The sequence below is a fragment of the Pogoniulus pusillus genome, chromosome 12, assembly GCF_015220805.1.
Source record: "Pogoniulus pusillus isolate bPogPus1 chromosome 12, bPogPus1.pri, whole genome shotgun sequence".
Classification (NCBI taxonomy): domain Eukaryota; kingdom Metazoa; phylum Chordata; class Aves; order Piciformes; family Lybiidae; genus Pogoniulus; species Pogoniulus pusillus.
In genome coordinates this window covers 33,856,298-33,874,979 of record NC_087275.1, presented here as the reverse complement: position 1 = coordinate 33,874,979, position 18,682 = coordinate 33,856,298, and the positions used below count along the sequence as shown (strand labels likewise).

The window sequence follows — 18,682 nt, the reverse complement described above, 5'->3', positions numbered from 1 at the left end:
CCCCTAATAACCAGTGCCACACACGCTTCTGTGTTCTGCTGGCCTGAGTTGGAACAGGTGGGCTTTCTATTCCTGGAGTGCTGGTAACCACCTCTTGCCTTTCCTTGTGTAGTTCTGTATCTATTTCTCTGCTGACTAATCTCAAACTCCATGTCCTGTGGCCTGCCTGTCCCCACGGCTGCTGCACTGTGTATGGATGCAGCCCATCTGAATCCATGTGTTGGCAACTGGCACACTGCTATGCTGAATTTGTGCTGCTGTGCTGTATCCCCAGGTCCTCATGCACACAGCTGAGTCTTTCTGGGAATATTTCTATGGGGCCTTGCGGGATGAATTCTTCAAATCCTTTATTTTCTTCTGAAACAGCTCCCATCTTGGGGCACCCATCTTAGGAGCTGCTTTAGCCTCTCTCATGGCTTTTGTCCAGATGAGCTTCTTGCACTGTAAAGGTGTGGCAAGCAGGTCAAGAGAGATGATTCTTCCTTTTACACCACTCCCGTGAGACCCCATCTGGAGCACTGTGCCCAGTTCTGGAGCCCCTATTACAAGAAAGATCTGGATGTGCTGGAACATGTCCACAGAAGGGCCAGGAGGCTGATCAGGGGGCTGGAGCTCATCTCCTGTGAGGACAGGCTGAGAGAGTTGGTGTTGTTCAGTCTGGAGAGGAGGAGGCTCCAAAGAGAACTAACTGTGTCCTTCCAGTATCTGAAAGGGGTACAAGAAAGCTGGGAAGGGATTTTTCAGGGTGTCAGGTAGTGATAGGACTGGGAGGGAATGGATCTAAGATAGAGGAGGGGAGAGTTAGATTAGAGATTAGGAAGAAGTTCTTCCCCATGAGGGTGCTGAGGTGCTGGCACAGGCTGCCCAGGGAGGTGGTGGAAGCCTCATCCCTGGAAGTTTTTAAGGCCACGCTAGGTGTGGCTCTGGGCAACCTGATCTAGTGTGAGGTGTCACTGGCTGTGTCAGGGGGATTGGAACTGGCTGATCCTTGAGGTCCCTTCCAACCCTGACCATTCTGTGTTTTTGTGATTTAGATATGTTTATGGCCATGTGAAACAGCCACAGAGGGAAGCCCTCAGAAGTGAGCCAGAGAAGTCAGTCAGTCATGCCAGCATCATGTTACCAACAGACAAGAGTTCCTGGAGGCAAGTTTTGAAGAGACAAGCAGTGAGGCTTTTGCCAGTTGCACCTGCAGAAGCTCCCAGGCTTTGGAACACCACAGCATTTCCTGAGCTTTGAGGGAGGAGCAGCAGCACACTTCAAATCACAAGCTTACTGTGAACAGCTGAATTTAAGTTAATTATGTTTATTTGTATAAAATTTGAGAGAAAAGAGTGAAAGGCGCCTTTGGAGAAGACAACAAGGTAAAGAGAAGTTAGTCTTGGTGACAGGGTGAAAACAGAAGCAGGTAGTTATCACCAGTGGAAGTCAGAGGTTGATGGAGGTGAGGGTAGGGCTAAGCAGTAGTGTGCCCAAATAATTTTTTTGAGTCCATGATTTTCAGTGTGCATTGGAATGGTTCCACTTTCATCCTTTGGTTCTCAGTTGTCCATCATCCTTCAGATTTAGGATTGAATCATCCCAGAGGTGTGTTGGTTGTTTTGAAAAGGACCTCCTCCCAGGAGTGATTCTACCCTTCACTGACCATGAGTTCATCCTCGTGACTGCAACACTCCTATCATTAGGAAGGTGCCTTAGGGCAGAGAAGGTAAAATATTCCAGCTGGCTTCTTGAGTTGTCTTGTGATGCATTTAAGCCCCAGGTTTTTTGGATGAAGAGAGTAGCAGACCCTGGGAGAGATGGACATGATTTTTGTCCTGTCTATAAACTTCTCTGTGTACCCCCGAGCAGCCTGTGCAAGGAGCTTGCCTCACCCTGCTTGGGCCAGGATACAAGGATTTGTTTAAGCCTGAAACAATACCTACACTCCACTATGCCTGTGTACACCATAGCAGCTCTGAGTCACAGTTGAGTACAGAAACTGGGGACACCATCCAAACACATGGTCAGTGTCCATGAGCTGCCCTTTCAGAGAGTGGGCTACAGCTCACAGTTCCACGGCAGACAGCAAGATGGGTAACAGCTGAAATGTCTCTGTATCCAGAAGCCAAACTGATCCATCAGACCCAGCTTTCTCTAGTCCTTGCTCATCAGCAGAGTTGAACCTGGATAGGAGGAACCTGAATGTGAGCTTTTTGTAATGTAGGCTCGTTCCTGATGCAAAAACTAGCGAGATATCTTTCTGTCCTGTACCCTCTCTGCCAGTGGAGAGGACAGGAGTTCTCTTCTTTACTCATAGCGTGTGTCAAGTCTGTGGTTATGCAAAGAGATGACTGGTAGTTGCACTACAAGGACTTTTCAAGGATGCTGTAAACCACAAGACAGCTTGCTGTGGCAAGTGCAGGGTGTTTGAGACTTTCTTCTGCTTCATCATATGATTAAAAAAGAAAACGTTTAATATATTCCCGTTTCAGAGAAAGCCTGTGTTATGTGTTTTTAATTACTACTACAGAAAATGGGAGATAAAATGCAAAAGTGAACAAAGTAGGAGTTGGTGGCACCGATGCAGAGATCAGAGAGTGGAGAAGCTCTTTAAATTCTGATAAGCAAACGTGATTTGAAGTGTAGATGTTTTGAAGCTTGTTACAGTACCGAGTTGCACTTTTTGGGAAGGAAACAAAAAACCTAAATGTGTATTAATGCAACATGGATCATGCAAGTCTGTAAAATGTTATGTGGAAAAAGTAAGCTAGCAGAAATTTGAAAGACATTGTGAGATAAAGGGTTAAAAGTGAACAACAGGAGTTCTTGGAAGCAGCAGGGTTTAAGGAAGCTGAAGGTGGCGTTTTCTTGGACCTATTGAGCTGGATGTCTTCAAACACATCTCCATATACAGAGGAAGAGGCACTAGAGAGACTCATCAGGTGAAGCTGGATGTGCTCTGGAGAGGTGACTGTACAGCCTGAGACAGCTGAACGAAAGGAAAGGTAATCTCTTGTGGCTGTAGAATTCCTTCCTTTCAAACGCAGTGTCAGTGCAGTCTGTCCAAGCAGTGATAGGTGGACTCAACATGCTGCTGTTCTGCCCCAAGGATCCTAGTCCTGCCCTGTGCTGGGGGCATACATGCAGAGTATTAAGAACATGTCTACATTTCACTGAGTATGGAAAACCTGGACAAAACCTGCCCGTGCCCATACAGGTGCATGGGAAGCATGCTGGAGGCTGCAGCTTGTGTCAGAGGAGGCAAGGCAGCAGCAGTCAATTTCTTGGGAAAGCATGGCTGGACACTGGGCAGAAAACACACAGACACATTTGGGCTTAAAGATAGCAGGCAACAGAAGGCATGAGAGCCCTTGCCTTGGAAGGAGGACATTGGCTCAACTGGTCCAGCTCCGCGTGCAGAGGACTTCCTGAAGTCATGGAGCAATACTTGGCTTTGTTACTGGAGAAGCAACAGCTTAGAGAAGCTTGAGGACTAAGCAAGGCCCAAGAGCCACACAGAAACCTGCCTCCTGGGAAGTCCAGTTCCTCTGAGAGCTCTGCTGAGTAGTGCACACAACTCACTGAGCGGCTTCTCTTCTGTATTGTTTTGTTCGCTGATCTGTTCGGTTTAGGGCTGTTTTGGCGCGAAGCTTAGCTTCCAGCGCTGAAGGAACTCAGGCACACAGAGAAGCAACCTGGAGACTTTCTGTTGCATCACATGGCAATGGCATGCTTCTTGGAGCCCTCCACAGTCAGCTGCTATGGTGCTGGGAGCTGGGGTCCATTTTTGGTTTTTCCACAGTCCACCTGAGGATTCAGAGTGGCAATTTTCTGAGTTAAAATAGCAGTTGTAATAGCAAGTAATACAAGCATCCTTGAGAAGCAGACTGGAACCACATGGTGAAGAGATCAGATTTAGCTTAAGGAAATAAGGAATGCTCCTACCTGAGAGCAGCTAAGCAGCATTTACCTAAGCAAGAGAAAAAACATTCTCATCTGACCACAAAGCCATGGGGTTATCTTTGCTGGCAATAAAGGTATAAGTAAAAAATGTTGTATGTGAGCTGGACTTTAATTCTCATTCCCCAAAGCATTTGCCATCAAAGTTGCAGATTTGAACTTTAACAAAAAATGGGAAAAGAAAAGTTCTTCTCAAAGTTACTGTTTTTATTCTTCAGCACTCAGGCTGCCCCTGCCCTGTGCTTTGTGCTAGCCTGCTACTATTTTACAGTATGACATCCCTTCCTTGTAGTGACAACTTAGAAGATAGCCAGGGAGTGACAAGGCTTTTGGGTTAATACAGGCTAGTGGGAATGTTGTGCCAGGGAGGGCATCAGATGTTCTGTGATCCCTTTTGTGCTGAAATGGTTGTTGACACCTGCAGAAAACTGTCTTTGCCACTGGTGATCAGGTTGCCCCTTCCAGCACTGAGTTCCTTTGAGTGTCACTGGGTCATTACAGCAGAGCAAACAATTTGTACAGACAAATGTTTTAATGCCTGTTATCAGTGTTTCTCTACACAGCTCCTTTCCTTTCTGTAGAATACTTTTCCCCCCACCCCTGCATCTCTAGGGGCAGATAGAGTGGACTTGTTCATGGCTGAAGCATAAACTGGGCAGACCAAGCCAACTGTGTGTTTACACTGTTCTCTGTTCCAGTGGTGGGGGTGGCCTTTCTGCCCACCCTTTGTGGCAACTGATCTCCGTCTTCTCAAAAGATACTTCACTTTGTGAAGCACAGAGCCATTGGAGGCATTGGTGTGCACTTTAGGGATGATATCATTACTCATTTACTCCAAGCTTGGAGTCTCTTTTCTGCAGCTAAATGCAAGGAATCATTATTTCCACAGGCTCTGACAGTTATGTAGCAGCAGAGAGCTCTTTCATCTTCAAGGATCTTGTTTTGTTGTATGATCAAAGGTATTTCAATTTCAAATTAAGAACATTCATTGCTAACACTCTCTAAGCCAAGCAATTTATATCCAGTCCTGCTGCACAAGAGGATTCCCCCAGTGCTAACATGCATCTGAATCAATCTGGTCTGATGCTGGTTTTACAAGCAGAATGGTGTTTGGTGTGATGCTGGCAGGAAAAGTTCTAGTATTTCTAGGGCTCTGGCTGGGCAAAAGTCTAAATTTCAGCATCAATTAACCTGATTTCTGTAATGACAGCTAAGGACACCTGACAAAGCAAACCCAACTGTCCTGGGCATAGCTGACACAAGCAGTCCAGCTGTCTGTGCTCTGCACTGCAGTGTGCAAGGTGAATGGACACCAGGAAAGACAACCACTTAAAGTGGAGCTGTAGTTATGCAGACCCCATCTGAAACGGCGTTCATGATTTAAAATCTCACTGGAGGCTGAGAAGAAGAGATGAGGAGTACAAACTCTGTTTTTCTGGCTCTGTGGGAGATCAAGAATGCAACCTATGGAAATTAGGGAATTGTTTTAAAATGGAATGGAATTCCCCGAGAAGCAACACAAAGGCTCAGAGGCAGTGCTCCCAGGTCCCCACCTAGCCGCAGCCAGGTTGTCAATCACTCCAGAGCTCCACAGTTGCCCTAAGCCACCGTGCAGAGCTTGCCGGCTTTTCCTGCCCTGCCTTATGCACCGCACATGCTCCACTGCTGACAGGTGCTAGCAGGTGGGTGCAGCTCAGCATTACCATTCTTGTCCATGCTTCACTGACTCTACCCTAACCCTTCTTCCTAAAACCTAGCTACATTACTCAGATGTTTTCCTCCCATATCAAACCCAAGAAGCTCTGAAACTGCACCAGCGTGGAAAACAAAAGGCATGCAAACCCTGAGCACTACTCATCGGTGCTATAAGGCCAAAATGTATATATTTTATCCTTCATGGACTTGTGTGTGGAAACCTCAGCTGCCAAAGAATTAAGCTAAAAGACTAGACACAATCAATTGGATTCCCCGTGAGCATGTTGGGTGTGGGGCGTATGTGCCACAGATCCACTTGCCCTACCAGTCCAAGATGATTCTCTGTAGACTTCAGGCTGGTGTAGTAAAGAGGTGATATCCACCTGCCACCTTCCTACTCTACCTCAAAGTCATCTGATATGATCCCAGAAGAACCCAGCATCATACCTACCTTTCAACTGGCAGGGTGGCACCAGTCAGACTCGAGACCCCTCTGAAATGCCAAAGCACTGTTCTTTGTATCCAGATGAGTGGTAGAGTCTAATTAATTTGGCAGAATTCTCAGGTCCTCAATTACAACATCTGCTCAGCTGTGGAATGATCCAGCATAACCATCTGTCTTCCCCCATGCAAAGCAAGGGCTGAGGGGAGATATAATGTTTTTTGACAGCAGAGGGTAGAAGTGAACACAAGATCAGATTTAAAGCCATGCTCCTCAGCCCGTCAAGGTTAGCTGCTGCAGCTATGCAGAGAGCAGCATGCTGGATCTGGGAGGGGTGCTCTGTTCCAGTACGTTGCTAGAGAAGGATGACCAGAAAGGGCCCTCCACTGGAGCTGGCAGGGCTCATCACAGCTTCTGTCTGCCTAGCTAAGCAGCACCAATCCCAGTGTCATGTGAGGTTCTCCTTTTTGAGGACTGTAAGTTTGCTGCCCAAGATGTGCTCTTCACTGTGAATGTTGCCAAGGGCTCAACAGCGGAACACAAATCTTCCTGCTCTCCATCATGCCAGCACCCTCCCAGTGTATATCTGATGATGCTGACACAAGAGCCCTTCTGCCAGCTTCAATAACCTTCTTCTGACAGACAGCTTTGCCTCTGCCCATTTCTAGTGTTTCTCTGGTGGCTGCCAAGACTGCATCGCACAGCAGAGCAGAGAGCTGAGCCCATGCTGTCAAATAGCTGTGTCCTTCCAGAGCAAGCTTTGGCTCCCTGTTCTCCAGCCATCAGTGGTGCAGCAGGTGTGGTGTTGATGCCCACAGTTTAACAGCCCATGTTAGAATAAACAAGCATGCTTAGTCCTTCACTTACAGCCCCAAACTCAAAGGGGTGTTCATTCAGGGGTCATCAAGATCCAGTGCTTCCAGTGGGAAAGTGTTCTTTGCATTCTGGACAGTTTTAACTGTAAAATTACTGCTGCAAAGTACCCCTCTGGCTGAGGTGGACCCTCCTGCAGTCCTGTAAGGCTGGTAAGAAATGCTGAGTGCTCAAAGAGCAGCAGCAGCACAGACAGGCATTTCTAGAGTCAGACAACTGCAGGATCATTTGGGTTGGAAAAGCCCTCTGAAATAATTGAGTCCACCCTTCAATCCACACAGCCGTTAAACTATGTCCCAGAGTGCATGGCCACATGTTTCCTGAACACCTCCAGGGATGGGGGCTCCACCACCTGCCTGGGCAGCCTGTTCCAATCCCTGACTACTCCTGCAGCAAAGAAGTTTTTCCTCATCTCCATTTGGGGTCTAGATGAGGGAGAGCAATGCAGTGTTGGTAGCTGGTGGGTTGGTACCTACCATAAAGTACTGATATGGAAGTGCGGCCTGTGATTTGTTTTGCCCATGGTATCAATATTGCAGCAGCTCCCACAGGAATATAGGTCCTGTGTCCTTTTTGACCTCTCTAGTTCCACATTGGATTTTCAGTGGTGGACAGTTTTGCCTGCTGTAGTTCTTTGGTGTTTCTCTATGCATCACATTTTCTTTCCCCTTCTCCTCTAGCCCATGGTGGGGAGGTTTGAGCAGATGATCTCTAAGGTCCCTTCCAGCCTAAGCCATTCTGTGCTTCCCATTTCACAGTTGTGCCTATCTGTATTTTACTCTCTTATGCCAGGAGATTTGCTGTTGGGGGTTTTCTTTGTTGGCTTTTATAGGGTGCTACCAACTTTCCTTAGCAGCTGCAGGGGAAGCGAAGATGAAGGCAGTAGCCTGACATTAGGTTTTTTGCTACTCAGAAACCCACTTTCTTACATGCTGGCTCCAAAGCAGCAGCCAGCTGCTGCTGCCCAGGCTGAAGCAGCAGATGTGCATATACTGCACCTTCCTAGTCACATTGTGGACATTATCCAGAGTTCATTGAAATCGTCTCCTGCTAACTTCACTGGTGTGCAGGGTACATGGCAAGGTTTTCACGCCCAATGGCAAGAGGTGGCGTGCACACACCCACTGCATACTCAAACTCACCTTTTCCCTTCTCTTCCCAAAGCAAGGGAGTCCCTGTAAGCCTTACTGCTTGTTCCACTGCTGGTGATTTTTTCAGCCTGAAAGACAACTACAATAAATGTGTTAGTGGGAGCATGCTCCTTTTATCCCCTTCCTCCCTGATGCCTCTGTAAAGCTGTGGTTTGTACAGACTTTAATTAGGAAAAAGGAATTTTGCATGCTTTCCAGCTGGGCTTTCTTGGATTTAATTGTCGTTTTAGCTTTCATTTTTATTGATTTTGTAGCAACACAAATTGGTGTAATCCTCTGAGCCAAAATAGATATAATCCTCCAAGCCAGCAGGGAATGGACTAGTGGAAAGAGAGTTCTGATAAAAATAACCCACTTCACTCTGGCAAATGTCTCCATCAGTCAGCAGAAGCTACCTGCTGTCATTAAGAACAGAATCTCTTCATTTCCACAGCACTGTTTTGATGCAGTGAGTCTGAGTTTTCCAGAAGTGATAGAATGCCACACTTTCTCTCTCTGTTTGGTTGTTTTTTTAAAGGCAATGCCACTGGTTTCAGTGCAGGCTCCAGGGTCACTTCAGACAGCCAGGATTAGCTGGGATTTTTCATTCTCAGCTGTTAAAAGTGCCCCTTCCTCCCAGACAGTGCTGCTCCCCAACAGCAAACTGCATCTGCAGCAGAGGCTCTGGTGGCAGCAAAGTGGCTCCATCCAGGAGCATCATCTGACAGGCAACACACCAGAGCTGTGACGCTCAGATCACTTGGGCCCGATGTCAGCTCTCTGCACTGCCAGCTCAGATACAGATCCTCCTGGAGACAGGAGTGATGCACGCTGACACCTGGCACATGGCAGCAAAGCTGCTGCAGTCCCAAGGGAAGGAAGGTGGGAAGGCAGGGCAACTCTGCTGGGGTGCAGCCAAACTGCTGGCAGGAGGCAGCAGAACCCTAACAGAAAGGAAACAAACCTGGTTTGCTGGTGTGGACAAGAGAGAGCTTTAGGCAGAGTGAGCAGGATCCTGCTTAACAAAGCTTTGCCTCAAGTGAAGCAGAGGCAGAATTCAGGCAGCTTCCCACAGCAGCCAAGGTGCCTGACTTCAGCCACTGTGTCTGCACTGTGGGTGTCCACACGAGCACACAGAGCCATCCCTCTCTGTGTGAAGAGGAGGTTGGGGATAGGAAGAAGGTGACAACCAGAAAAAGTAGTATCAATGCTGGGCTCTGGGGAGCCTACAGGGCTCTGGGGAGCCTACAGGGCCCTGAGTGGCTGCTACTCGCAGTGTAAATGATGAATTCATCCTCAGCAAGGACTTGGAGCTAAGGCAGCAACAGGTTTAAGCTATCATAACCTGCTGACATAAATATGTTGAGCAATCACCAAAGCATGACTGCGGTTGGAAGGGATGATTGGCAGGAACTAACAGCTTCCATGTAGCTACCTGACCGAGAAGTCACAGCTGATGCTGGGGTCAGGTGGTGTTTGAATGGAAGCTTAGGCGAGTTGAGCACTAAGAGCAGCAGGGCCAGAAAAGTTTGTAACAGATACTGTAGTTAAAGTGACTGCAGGCAGGGACGATCACAAACCATTTTTGCTTGAGTCCAAGAGGTGCCTCAGCCGAGGGTGCAGCCGGTGGTAGGCCAGCATCACCACCCAGCTTCTGGGCAGTGCATGAGGAAGGAGGCTCCTTGGCAGATCATGCCAGTGGGACTCAGTGAAGGGGGTTTTGGAGCTGGCTGTCACTGGTCCCTAACACTAAAAGCAGATTGTGATTTAGCTTAGGCTGTGGACTGCAGCAACTGAAAAGCCATCCTCACAGGTGGATTGGCATGGGAAATGGAAAGCTTGCAAAGCTAGGACCAGGTTTGGCGTGGGTGAATTAAATGGTGTTAACGGCAGTGAGTCGCTGGGGCGCTAAAGGACGGGTCAGAGAATGTGTTGAAGAGCATGTGCAGCAATCATAGGTTCAGCAGTGGGCTTCCCAGGGACATGAAGAGAAGCCTCTGCTACAGTAGTTTAATACAAGACCAGGCTCCTGGCTTTACATTTAAAGCTGAGAGTAGAGAGAGAAGTTTCAATCACAAAGACAGAAGGTGAAGGGTTATTTATGGGCTCTATATCCTAAATCCTCAGAAACATTCGAGGGCTTTAATCAACCCATGCTGTTGAAGGAGTCTCTGCTCATTGCAGGGGAGCTGGACTAGGAAACTTTTACAGGCCCCTTCCAACTCCAATTGTTCTGTAACTCTCAGTTGTTCAGAGATCAAGCTTTACAAAGAATTTTGTGGTTATTAAGGTTCATGTGCTTGTGACTTCAACCTAGGATTCAGTTCTGAGACCAAAGGGACTGAAAAGGCAACTTCATTGCAAACACCATGAGGCAAAGCTAGGTGCTGGTGACAGTGAGGTGAGTAATACTCAGAGTCTGACAGGCCACTGGACTGTGCTGTGAGGACCACTGAGATAAAAGGAGAAATTACAGCAAGGTCAGCTGGTGTAGGAACACTTCCTCAGATGTTGCAGCCACCACACTATGGCTGTAAATTTCCAGTTGTTGAAATAAAAATTAGATTCAGTTTTATTGTTGGTAGGGGCCCTACAGAATTCACTGTATTTGGAATGGGCTCATTACAACTGAAGTTGAAAACCAAGGTGGCTTAGTGTGTGCTGAGTGTCTCAGACTGCAGAGGTCATAATCCCAAATAACAGCTCCTCTAGGTCTCACTGTTGGACATTGTTAATCAACCTACTCTATCCTTCCTACCTCAGATCATAACTCTGGCTGCAGTGTAAAGACTCATTAGATCTCTACACAGGGTGCTCAAAGACTTTATTGTAAACCTCAAAGTACTGAGGTTTTCAGAGAGATCTTAGACCAGCAAGTCTGAGAGAGCTTTGGGAATACTTTTGGGCTGAACTGCAGAAGGTTAGCTCAGCTATGACCACAGCTGCACTTTTAGCAGTGTTTCAAAGACTCTGGGCATGAAGCCTTCAATGATTTATGACTGCCTTCTCATTCCAGCCCAGCACTACTGTTTTTATCAGCTCATTTGAAACTAGTGCTGCTGGTACCAGTCATGAGGACGCTGCTTCCTCTTGGTGGGATTTAGGTCAGGACTCAGGAGTGAAGGACCTAGAACATTATTTCCTTGGTGACTTCTCACAAAAAGTAGAATAGTGCTGGGCAAGACCAGAGAGGGATGCTGCAAAGGGAACATGGGGAAATGGAGTGAAGCAGCACAGCACCCAGCCAGCCTGGGGCTGCAGCTGGGCTTGTCTTGAAAAAGGAGAACCAGAAAATGAGTTCTGAGTATTTAAAGTTGTTCAGCCCACAAGGGTTCACCACCTCTGGCTCCTGATGGAAGAGCTCCTTCAGGATAAGGCAGGCTGCAGATTCAGATCTCAGCTTGCTTTTGTTTAAGCAGGTCACGAGGAGAGTTTTGGTGGCACCATGCTGTGCCAAGGAGGTGTCTGTGCAGCTTGCTCAGGGGAATAGGTGTCTTCCTGAGGGAAGCGAGTGCCTCCCTCAGGGAAGCTGGGCGTCACAAGCTGTACGCCCCCTACCCCATCAGCCTCTCTCTGCTCCCTCAGACCAAAGCCCTTCACGGAGCAGTTGTGGTGCCTTCTCCTGCTGGTGGTGGTTTTCAACTGCTGCACACCAGCTCAGCTGCTGCCTGCAAGACAGCGGCATCAGTCATTACATGTCGAGCCTAAGCATGGCACTCATGGGAGAATTGCTGTCCTTAATGGTGGCTGATGCAGCTGCAGAGCAAGAATCAGCAGTGCTTGCACTTGCTGTAATGAGTTAGCAGAAAGCAGCTTGCTTCCATGCTAGCTGCTGTCCTTTAGTCACCCAGTCACAGGCTGGCTGCAGCCTGGCTTAGGCACTCTCCACTTCCATCTGCCTGTGCCTGTGTATAGGCTCTGAATCACCAAATTAGTCTGAAATGGCTTAGGTGAAGTTCTTCAACCCCTCTCAGAGGGCATTATTATCGAGGACTCAGGCAATGTGGTTCTCCCAAGGCAATAAATTAATGTAAAGGCAGGAGAACTGCCTTGGGTTGATAAACAGTTCATAACAGGGACACATTCGGAATGGGAATATTTCCCGTGCAGGAGTCGGTGTTGCCCATACCTCAACATTTCTCAAATCACTCTTACATGGACACTTGGGTGAAGATTTGGATATGGAGATAGGACCCAAAACCTTCCACTGCAGTGAATGGGAGGGTCAGAAATACCTGCAGTCCCTGAGGTTAGCTTCCTGGCATTCTCTGTCTTTGGTGAGAAATGCTAAAGAACATTCATGTTCAGTAAGCACAATTCAGACTTCTCGGTGCCTAAGGAGAGTTTTAAGGTCAGGCTGGATCAAACTTTGAGCAACCTGATCTAGTGTGAAATGATCCTGCCCATGGCAGGGAGCTTGGAACTAGATAACCCTTGAGGTTGCTTCCAGCCTCAGCAATTCTGTGATTCTATGTTGGAGTGATCATCAAAGCTCTTCCTACCGAACCGGGGGGCCACCAGGCCCCCCGGCCTTTGAATCCCCTCCACCAGTCACCCAGTGTGCACCAGGGGCACTCACCTGTGATGCCAGGAGGAGGATCCTCTGCCCAGCTGGGCAAGCTGGGGCTGCTGCCTTCCTGGGGGGATTAAAAAGGGGAGTGGGCAGGGAGGGCAAAGTGGTCACACCTGGGGTGGGAGGAGCCTCCAACAGAGCCCAGGTGCTCTCAGTTTGGAGGGGGAAAAGGGCAGCTATAGTGCCCTGTATAGGGTTAATATTCCAGGGGGAGTAACCCTGAACCTGACCCTAGGTGGTCTTGACCCCTCCCTAGGCTGGGTCTGAATGCCACCAGGTGATGGTTAGCTCACTCCCCCTTCCTGCCCCATAGAAGCAGGGGGAATTCCTGTTCCACTCTCTCTCTGCATCTCTCTGTGCTCCCTGCCTCGGTCTTACCACCATCACCAACCTGTTCCTGGTTTCTCTTTGTTTTGCCACGTGGCCATCACCACCACAATCGGGTTGTATTTATGCCTTTTGCATTTGCTTTCCCTTCCCTGTACCTTTTGTAAGTTCCCTACCTTGGATACCTTTTTAAGTCAAACTTTTCTTTTTTTAACTTACAAATTGAGTGAGATTCATTTATTTGGGTGTGCTTACTTTCTCCATCTAATCCCTTTCTTTTGGGAAAGGAGGGAGGAAGAGGGAAGGGCACTCTATAAAAACTGTTATTGGTTCTATCAAATTTATCTGAGTCACTGGAAATTTAAACTAGAACCAAGACATGCCCTCATGTGATCTGCTATAGGTGGTCTTGCTCTGGCAGGGGGGTTGGACTAGATGATTTTCAAGGTCCCTTCAGCCCCTATCATTCTGTGATTCTGTGAAAGGGCAGTGACAAATGCCACAGCAAGCTGCTTGGGAAAACTCTCCCTCTCATCCTGCTAGTATAAATCAACCTGACAATCCATGTCAAGGATGACTGTCAGCTACCCAAGGGAAAACAATACTTCTTAGGGGAAAAAACAAAGTTGAGATGGAAAATGAAGCTAATCTTGATCCTGTTCCTAAGGCAGTTATTGACAAGTCTAAGGTCAGGCATCTTGAGCAGAAAATATTGGGAAATGCAGCTTTTATTGCTGCTGTCAAATCCTGTTTTTTTTCCTTAGGGAATGGACAGATCCTCACGGCTAAAGTCAGAACTGCATGACAGCTAAAATGTGGAAGAAGCAAAGTTTGGTTTCCATTACCATGTGTTATTTGATGTTCTTATTCCTAGCTACATAATTGTTGGGGAGGGGAAATGAATTGATGTGAGATGATATTTCTTCCGAAATTAATATTGTTTATTAATTTTGCTATTCAGAACTCTGCCACCACTAATTTTAATAATATTTTGGTTCTTACACGGTCATGGGAACATTCCATGGATAATATCTAGATCCAGCAATAACCAGCAAAATATATGAACATTAATTGAACTGGAAGAGACTAATCCCTGTGGTCAAATGCCACTTGTGGTCAAATGCCGCTTGCCCAGTAGCTGGGCCCAAGCTCTTTCTGCTCTGTGACAGAAGGCAGTAGAGAACTACAAAGAGGCATTGAAGCATTTACTCACAAATAATTATTATTACCCTTGTGGGGACTGGCCACAGTCCAGACAGTGCCCAAATGCTTTCAGGGGACTCTGTCTTGTTGGGCATTGAGACTTGAATCTTCTGGGGAGAGGACGCAGACAATCTCTGACCTTGTCTGCTGGCTTCTTCTGGACAATCAGTGAGTATATGTGCAGGGCTTCTGAGCGGGGCCTTCAGGTGCAGAAGGCAGATGTGCAGCCACGCTGACCGCACAGGCTGCAGGCATCCAGGGTCTGCTCCGGTAACTGGCAGCAGTGGAGTTTACCAGGCAAGTAATAAGGCAGTGTGCAATAGCAGCAGGGCTGGCCACAGCAGAGAGAGCAGGCAAAGAGCAGGGAAGCAAAAGCACATTGTTCACCTGCACATCTCCTTTTATCAGTGTGGGCCGAGATGAATTGCCCTTTGGACACAAGCATAGCCAATCAGGATGGCAGTCAGCCAAACCAGACCATATTAGGCAAAGCCACAGGCTTGCTTTCCCCTAATTTGGGAAAGGCACAGGCCTTACACTAGGCAGGCACAAGCTAAGTGTGTGTACCCTACACCACAGGACCCTGGGCAGCCCAGACTCAGTGGCTTCAGGTTCTTTTGTGTCCATTTCCCACGCTTGCCTCTCTGGTGGAGCAGAAAAGCATGCCTAGGCAAGGCAGGACATGGATAAGCCTATTTGGGCCTATCAGGCCTACCACAACAATAACAACATAAGGAAGTGATGCTGCTTTCTTCATGCTCAGCTGTGAGGGGAGGGACAGTGCCCTCCCAGCCATCCAGCACTCCTTTGCCATTAACGGAGCCGAGTGCCTGCCTTGGGAGCCGTGCAGGCACCTCACCAGCTGTAGTCAAAACTGTCGTAGAAGGAATCCCATCATAAACCAGTTTCCATTCTGTCTTCTCAAGAAACTGCATGGCTGCAGCAAGCGTGGGTTGCAACCTTTGCTCTGCACCTTGTGCCCCGTGTCTGCTGCAGGGAGGTTTCACTTCCAGTTGTGATGTTCTTTAGGGCTTGTGAGCTAAATGATTCTGGAGCAGCACAGATTAGCCTGCTCCTTTGTCATCTTTCAATCCTGTCACAATTATCGCTCTCTGGTAACGATGATGACCACAGCTCCTTGATTTACAGAACTGTCAGAGACTGACTGAACGTCAGCAAAGAGATCCATCCAGAGGGAGAGCAGTGAATATCTCCAAGCAACAGGTCACCAGGGGTATTAAAAATACAAAGGTGGGGTGAAGTAATTTTTCATGCTGTAGCTGATGAATGGAGGGTCAAAGTCTGAGCCGTGAGCCTTCTGCACCATCATCGGCGCTCAAAGGGTGGTGCTGGTGCGTGCCTCTATCCGCCCACTAGGAGCCTGCCCTTTGGGCTGGCATTACAGAGACACTGAAACAGCTTCTCTGTGCACACCATGAAAGGCGGCAGGGACTGATGTTCAGGCTCATGCAGTAAGCAGGACTCGAGTCCAGGAACCACGGACAGGGCTGGACTGGAGTCCAGGAACCAGGGACCTGTGGGGCAAGGCGGTCAGAGGCAGCAAGTATCTACAGCCCCCCGGGTTTCAAGGCGTGAGAGTCTAAACCCTCTCTCTCTTTCATCAGCGAAGATAAAGGTTGCTTCGTCTCCCCCTAATCAACAAAGATAAAGATTGTCTTTGTTAACTTCCGAGGTGCTTGGCCTAAAGCTCAGGGATGCAAATCAACAGACAGCGCCTTCCAAACTCCTGGAGCTCAGCCTGGCTGGAATGCCCAGCGGGGCTACATCTTATCGCAGCTACCCCCAAGGGAAAAGGTTTGTGTGTGTCCAGGCTATGGACAGGTGCAGCCAGGGAGGGGGCGGAGGCCCTCCCCCCGGTGGCGCCGGACCCCTGCGAATGCATGAGGACACACAGGGAGAGTTCGGGGGAGCTGCAGCTGGACACTGAGCAGAGAGCTGTGTAAAAGGCAGGAGGATGCCTGCAAAAAGGGGGCACTCCCAGCAGACCACCGGTGGCACCTCCGACGGACCACCGAGGGCGGACCACCACCAGACCACCAGAGCTGCACAGCACCCGAAGGACCCCTGACGAACTCCACAGAAGATCACCCCTGGACCGCGCACCCGTCTCTCTCTGTCTCTCTCTCTGTCTCTGTCTCTGTCTCTGTCTCTGTCTCTGTCTCTGTCTCTCTCTGTCTCTCTCTGTCTCTCTCCCTCTCTCGCTCCCTCCCCTCCATCTGCCGCTGAGGGTAATGTGATCACAGCTCTCCTCTCCTCTCCTCTCCTCTCCTCTCCTCTCCTCTCCTCTCCTCTCCTCTCCTCTCCTCTCCTCTCCTCTCCTCTCCTCTCCTCTCCTCTCCTCTCCTCTCCTCTCCTCTCCTCTCCTCTCCTCTCCTCTCCTCTCCTCTCCTCTCTCTGTCATTCTCTTTATCCCTCCCTCCCCCCCCTTCCCCCTCTCTCCCTCTGTTTTGTCCAACCTTATCCTTTAATAAATAGTTTTGTGGTGATATATGGTCTCGTTTGCACCTTAATTTCACAACATGGAAATCCATACAAACAGATCTTGCTCCTCGGGATAGAGATACTCTTAATCTGTGTTCTCTGGACCTTGACACAAGGGTCTGCAAGTGTCCCTCTCTTAGACACTGTTCCTGCCTCCTCTTCTGCTCTGGGACAACAGATGTCACATCTGTAGGCTCATCTCAAGTCCTTTACTGCTTTACTGCCAAGAAGGCAGATCACACCCTGGGGTAGAGGGGGTCAAACCTCTGCAAGTCAGCAGAGGTGATGAGTCTGATGTGTTCAGTGTTGCTGTGGCCTCACCTTGAGTGCTGTGTGGAGTGCAGGGCCTCACAGTTTAAGAAGCATCTGGTTTCAAACCATTGCCCCTCATCCTCTTTGCTACCTACCAGCTGTCCTTATGCATGGAGAACAGAGTTCAGCTTTTGATTACATCTCAGCTTCAAGCTTGTCAGTCTGAAAGTCAGCAATGCCCAAATGCCCAAGCAGTTGGTAAAGCAGAAGCCAGCCCAGTCCTTCTGCCTGGAGAAGCCAGGGGAAGGGCTCACCACAGTGTTTTCACCATCAAGCTGCTGACAAGGATTTTGGAGATGTTTCTCCTCTGTCCCTGTGTTACAGAGATGCAGGTAGATCCTGCTGGCATGAGAAGGGAACTCTGTAGTGCCCCATTAATTTGGGGCCCTCCTCAGTACCTCTCAACACCTCTCAACAACCTTTCTTTTGGCCGTGCTGGCAGACCAGACCAAACACTCAGCTCTGCTAACTGTGAGAAGCCTGGCACCAGCATCTCCTGCAGACTTGTGCCCTCAAAGAGAGGAGTTCTTAGCATGTTTCCATCAGTTTGCAAAAGGTCTGAAGAGTGTCCAGGGGCAGAGGTTGTACCCGACAAGGGTGGGAGCCAGAGCACAGAGGAAATAACCTCAGCGAGGTCTCACAGCAATAGGTGCAGAAGTTCTGAGCTGCAGCCCCCTGGCCTGATCTCGTGAGGATCTCTTGCCTGCATCTTCTTGGTGCACTGTCATTGTCCAAATGCCAAGAGCTCGTGCTCTCTAGAGCTGACAGCTGTAGTGTTCTGCACCAATGCTTTCTGTTTCTTTTTAAACGAGTGTCATTCTTGGGCCTGAGACAAACAGCTCTTAACAGAAAATTAAATGCACTTTGCCTGCACTCTTCAGCAGGGAACTGCCACATTCTGAGAGTCAGCAATGGGATGCCTCCTCTTCTCCTCACCGCATGACAGTTGTCATGTTGTGGTGCTTCCCTCTCCACATGAACCCACCCCTTACATTTCCATTCCTCCTTTCCCCATCAACACTGAGCCCAGCAGCTGCTTTTAGCAGTGCCTTTAATGGCTCCTTTCAAGTCCGACTTTTCTACTATAAGAACTAAATTTGGAGCCATTTAACACGCTCCCCGTTTCATTTTCACTCTAAAAAACTGAGTGTTAAATCCAGAGAACCATCAGTGAAAGCCCTATCCAGACCCACAGGGGACTAATTTTACTGATGGCTGCTCTGAGAGGTGCCTCTGCAAGGCCTATCTCTGTCTCGACCCAGCTGGGCATGCGGGAGGTGGCTCTGGCCTCAGCTCCTGCTGCCCCAGCTGCTCCACTTTGCTTTGCTCAGATAATTAGTACAAATGTTTTGCAGTTAAACTTGCTTCATCCCAGGTCGCTTAGCCCACTGCTTGTGGCTCCTTCCCTGCCTCAGGCCACCTCCCAGAGAATCCTGCTGGCTACAGCCAGGCTCTACATCTCACTCTGAAGCTGGATTCAACCCTGAGGAGAGGGTGGCAGTCCAGCACCAAGGAGAAAACAACCCTTCTGTGCTCAGTTCATGCTCGGTGTTTGCTAGTAAATCCCCACTTCACGGCATGGAATTAATGACTACACTGATAATGCTGCAGCTTACCTTCCACACCGATGGGATTGTACACGGAAAATAAAATCAGCACAAAGGTACAGTGAGCAGTCACTAA

The 18,682-nt window shown here is 48.6% G+C and overlaps 1 long non-coding RNA gene across 1 annotated transcript; it reads right to left on the bottom strand.

The window, feature by feature from the left end:
• Nucleotides 1–4,147: 4,147 nt before the first annotated feature.
• LOC135180037 (uncharacterized) lies at nt 4,148–8,176 on the bottom strand. The gene is made up of 3 exons (XR_010304256.1): nt 8,095–8,176; nt 6,089–6,278; nt 4,148–5,406 (listed from the first exon to the last, which is right to left on the bottom strand). It is a non-coding gene; the product is annotated as an uncharacterized LOC135180037 (long non-coding RNA).
• Between the last annotated feature and the right edge of the window lie 10,506 nt (nt 8,177–18,682).